Raw genomic sequence first — 5941 nt, 5'->3', positions numbered from 1 at the left:
ATATCGCACGAACAGTGGCCAAAATTAATGACATGAGGAATGTTTTACCAGTCCCACCGGGGGCGTCCAGGAAAAAAAAGCCACCATTTTCTTCATCAATCACTTTCATTAATGTTAAACTTCCTTCTGTTGCGGATTCAATAGAGGTACATTAGTTTGAACTGATTGGTCTAATTCATGTCGATCATGTTCACGTTCACGTTCCAATTCTCGATTAAATGCGTTATTTATTCCACGATCAGGAGCTGGCATTCCTAATCTGACAAACAAACTACCGCACGTATGGTAACATATGTCTTCGATCAAGAGCAAAGCCTGATTATGCATTTCATCATTCACCTCAAGATCGGGATTTCTTGAACTGACACGAATTCTATGTAAAATGTCTTCTGACATGTTATCCTTATATTTGTTCCACAGATCACGTGGATTCGATGGTGTATTGATAACAATATTTATTTATTATATTTGAATTTATTATATTTGAAATTTGAAATATTTGAAATATTTGAAAAAAAAATTTAAAAAGAAATCAATATCACTAAAACTGTCGAACTGTCAACAGTTTGAAATAGCATTTACAAATTTATTATTTTTGCTAAAATTAGTGGATTTTTCCAATATTTTATAATGTATTCTGCTATTCGGAGCGGAGACGATTCCAACAAATCAAAGATAATTAAAATCGGTTTAGCCGTTCTTGAGTTATGAGTGGTGTAACTAACACGACTTTCTTTTATGTATATAGATTCTAGACATTTTTACACAAAATATGTATAACATATGAATGAAGAAATCTTCAATTAGTTTTCATCAACCTATATGGTTATATCACTAAGAAAAGTATAAGATCTTGTAATCGATGTTAAAATTATTAATACACGAATATTTGTCTTTGTCAAATCAAATTTTAATCACTTACCATCAGATCACTAAATGTAACCTCTGTACTTATCCTGAATCAATATAATGACCAACTATAAAACTTATGCTTCCATCTAGCACAGATTCTCATTGATGAAAGTCGCCCACATGACTTCTTAAGAACTGAAGTGACGTAGTTTATTTATTTTTGATGCCCAAAGATTAAATTGATCAATATTAATGAAGATGAACAATATAAAAAATTTTTTCCTTTAACTATATATATATATCGTCATAACTGACTATATTTATATTTATTTAATACCAGTAACACTGTTGCAATTTGATACAGTATGTACTAATATTTTTCCTCTTAATAATAACTTTAATAAACCAAATTGTGTTATTTCTTATATCACCAACTTAAGTTGCTCGCTCTCACATGTCACTTCCATAAAAATGTCAAACTCCGCACCCACAAATCAGTACATCCCTCTTTGAAAGCGTGTCAAAGTTGTAACTTCTGTCTTTTGTGTTAAACTTTTACGGATGCAAATGTCCGTTACTGGTTAACAAAAGTTTTCCAGATAGAAGAAAAGCAAATATAAATAAGTTTTGAAACTTAAGAAATTGTGCAAGTATCTTATTGAAAGTTCTATAATAATTCCTTTCAATAATTTTTACCAAATATTACAAATATTCAAACTATTATTTTGTTGAATTTATAACAAATGCGTACAATTATTTGAGATATATCACATGTGACATTTGGAATGTATCATAGAAATATGATTAAACGCAGATGTCAGTGATAAGAAATAGCATTACAAGTTTTAATGAAAGGGTTGAAGGGGAACTAGGGTCATCCGTTTTTCTAAATTTACTTATAATAGTTAAATTTGAATAGAAGTAGTGATGGGTGCTCCCTTACATTTGATATAGACGCATTGATTCATGGAAATTAAGCTATCTCCAAACCTTCTACTTTTCGACAGTCTATCTTCAACTAAATTAAGTAAAAAGAAAAGTTAAAATAGACATTAAGAGATTTTATTGCAACTCTTACGAACATATGAATGAAGATATGACGCCGGCAATGTTAAAAAATTTAAAGCATTATAATAAACTAGAGGTTCTTAACGAAAGTAAGAGAAATGTCCCTTAATGATTAATGATAAAGATAAACTAGTCTCAAAAATTAAGATGTACACTAACGCCTTTGTACCAAAAAGACGTTAGGATAAAGTGGATACTGCAAATTTAAATTGTCAATTGATTTAGTTTAACTAAAACAAACATATCGATATCAATTGCTAAATTAAAAGATGAGTAAATCCTAAAGACTGGGCGAATAATATAGATTTCATTAGCGATGAAATCTATATAAGAGGGTGTTTAACCCCCTTAAGCTAGATAATGGCAAACGTTAAAAAGTAAAACAAACTTGAAGCCAACATTTCTGAATTAAAAAATACCGACTGAGTCAATAGTACTTTTCTTATTTATCCTAGACACAATATCTGAACTGTATTTCAAGAATGACTTGTGAAAGTGTAAGATGTCAATACTTAATACATTATTCTGTCATGTTATTCATGTTTCACTGAATTATGTTATAACTACTTCGCACTGCAAAATAAGTTGGAAATTTTTTATAAATTATTTGTAAAATTTCTTTAATTATATTATTTGAGTTATTTATAGAAAGTATAATTCAAAAAATATATCTAAAAATTATTGAATAATGATCAACACAGCCATCAAATTTAAACAAAAATAACCACATTTAAAGTGGAAAAATAAGTACTGGTTCACTAACAGGGTTTCAACCTGAAGATACACACATCGGACTACTACGATTGCAATATCAGAATTTTAAGATAAAGTACTTTGAGATATTGTTATGTATCTGTTACACAGATACATAAAAATATGTACCGGTTTATGTGCTGGCATCATCACTATTCCAAAACAATAAATTCCCTGTCTATAAGTAACTCCCCAAACAAATATTGTGCTTCAACGCTCCACTCATGAGATACTCTAGTCAGCTTAGCAAAAAGTGTAGCAATTTTAAAATAAAGTACTTAGATATGTGGGTGAAGCTTTTTGGTCTGTTAGAAGCAGTGACAAACATAGGCACTTCAAATTTCCATCAATCGAAAAATAAGTAAAAAGAATTCCAAATCGAATATTAAACGGCTTACAACCAATGATGAAGCTCCCGCAATTGTGAACCATGCTTAGAAGGTTGAAGCGAACGAAGCCGTTTGGCATAAAAATGTGATCTTTCCATGACTGTGTCTAGTGTTGAAGCCTAGTAGACTTTCAAATAGTCTTATAATATATAATAATATATGTTCTTAATATATAAGAAAATTAAAAAATATTATAAAACATTGGTTGGAGTATGTCTATCTTTCATATGATTTTTATCTCTGCGCAACAAAGAATGACTTATTATTTCCACTTAGCAATGTTAATTGCTAATCCAAACTTAAGTGACAGCACCACCCAATATCAATTCTGCACATTCTGTATTCTCCCTCACAGATTCATTGAAATAAAAGAAACAAAAGAAATTTGTTAGCTTCATTAAGATTTTGTTAACAAATTCCTAGCAAAATTTCAGTAGGTTTTACAAAATTGTTTAACGCCAAACTGCATTTCATCAAATTAAATGCAAATTCGAGCACCGAAACCGCAGTTGGTATGAGCACAGATCGCCCACACAGCAATAATCAATGAAACACCTTTTAACCAAACGATAACAACAATCTTCTTGGTGGTTAACATGTGCAACAAGCCAACGAACAAAACCAACAAATGCGTTGCAATTGCCACTGCAATTTCGCTACAGCAATTTATATTTTTTGCCAGCAATTGTTGCTGCTTGTGTCTGTTGGAAGTGTTTTGTTTGTTTGCTTGCTTATTTGTGGCAAATTATACCACAAACAAATTTCATTTTCAATTGTCAAACCAGATGCTAAATAGTAACCAGCCAACATCGGTCTCAGAATTACTTTTCGTTTACCTTCCTTCCCTACTGGCTTTTGTGGTGCTCTATTGAGGCTTTTGTGGTGAGAAACGCTAGCGCCAATGCGACAAATGTGCTGCTAATTTAATATGCAACAATTGTTGCAAATGCAATTGTTAAACGGAGTTAAGTCATTCATTTTGGAAAATGTTGAGTGTGTGGCATTAACTGCAATCTTTTCAGATATACTACAAAACGTTGCAAATATCTCCTAGCTAAAGTAATTTAAATCATTAAGCGTGGCAGTATGCTTGGGTGTTTAATTTCATAAAAACTTGCTCATTTTGATAAAAGCATTTGCTGCTTGAAAAGACCACACAATTAGAAAACTAACAATTCAATTCAAAACAATTTTAATAAAATAAAATCATAAATACACAAAAATGCAACTACTTTGGTTGCAAAATTCTATTTAAAATACAAATACATATATATAAGTATTAAAAAACTTGTTACTGGGTGGATTAATAAATGCCCGTTCTAAGTAATAAAAATATATTTTATATTTTTTAGAAAATTATATTTTATTCTTCAATATAGTCCTCTTTTAGCTTTACGTACAGAGTCCAAAGTACTTTTCACATTTGGATACCTTTTAAATAATACGATTAATTAAATCCTCCAAAAAGTCCTCGTTTTCTCATGATTTCCTCATTTAATATATCCAATAATATGTTATGATTGCTTTTCTTTTTTCCAAATAGTCTATGAAAATTATTTCACTTGAATCCCAAAATATGGAAACCAAAATTTTTCTAGCCGATTGTTAAGTTCGTGGTCGTTTGGGAGTACTTCCCCCGGGCTCTACCCATTCTCTAGATTGTTGTAATTTCCAGAAAAATTACAATTAAATGTAAATAAATTAACTGATATTAAAACAGTTCCAAATGCAATAGCATTTTATTATACCAAATTTCGTTAATATTGTTACTTAATATGATAGTTAAGATAACAATCGAAAATGAAAGTGATTTCTGTAACAATCCTATATAAAACAATATATCGGGTGTTTTTTTAGCTACATGAAAACTATCGATATCGATAACTATGGTTTGACTGCTGAGAATTTCAAACTGTGTTGACACTTCTGTTCAGTAAGATTTATTAATTCATCATGAATCATTCAACGCTTCCAAATTGGGGAAATTTAGTTTCAACAAATAAATCATTTTGCGAAGTTTATAGAGCACTTCGTTCATTTTACGGTCCTCATAATGACTACGAAAATAAGCAAAATTCCCGTATATCGAGTGATGATGATCCTCAAGCCGTTAACGAATCACCATTACATCCATTAAAATTGATTGTTTGGTGCGGTTTAAATGCTGATAGCAACATCGGTTCGAGATGATGGAGGAGCCGCCGTTGCGGTGAATGGCAAGCGCTATCGGGCGATGCTGACTGAATTTTTGTAATCAATTAAACATCGAAGACATTTGGTTCTAATAAGACAATTTAATAAGAAATTTATTTCCAGAAGTGGTCCTGTTAACTGGCCCCCTCATGCGTGTGATTTAAAGTCTTTCGATCACTTTTTATGGGGTTATGTTAATTCGTTATCAGGTTAAGTTTATGCCAACAAGCCCCTAACTCTTGAAGCATTGAAAACAAATGTTCATGCCCCAATTGACATGAAGGTCATATGGTCACATTTATTGTAAAAAATAGTCAAAAATTGGACTGATCGAATGAACCACGTAACTTATAGTCGAGGTGTACATGTACCGAAAACCATATTCATAAAATAAATGCCATGATATTATCTACTGGATTATAATAAAAAAAATTTTATTCCAACAATATTTCTGAGTTATCATTTTAGGCTCTAAAACAGGTAAAGAAAACACTCGATATAATAATGGACAAGGAGGGCACATTTGAAGAAATTTCACTTGATGTATTATAAAATGAAGAGCAAGAAAAGGTTATTGCATTGAAATAATTAATTTAATTGTATATATTATAACATAATTAATAATAATTAAAAAATAATTAATTAATAAACTATTTTTATATCATTGTAACAAAAGGTCTTTAAGT

This window comes from Teleopsis dalmanni, chromosome 2 (assembly GCF_002237135.1).
Source record: "Teleopsis dalmanni isolate 2A chromosome 2, ASM223713v2, whole genome shotgun sequence".
Classification (NCBI taxonomy): domain Eukaryota; kingdom Metazoa; phylum Arthropoda; class Insecta; order Diptera; family Diopsidae; genus Teleopsis; species Teleopsis dalmanni.
This window is presented reverse-complemented; position numbering follows the sequence as displayed.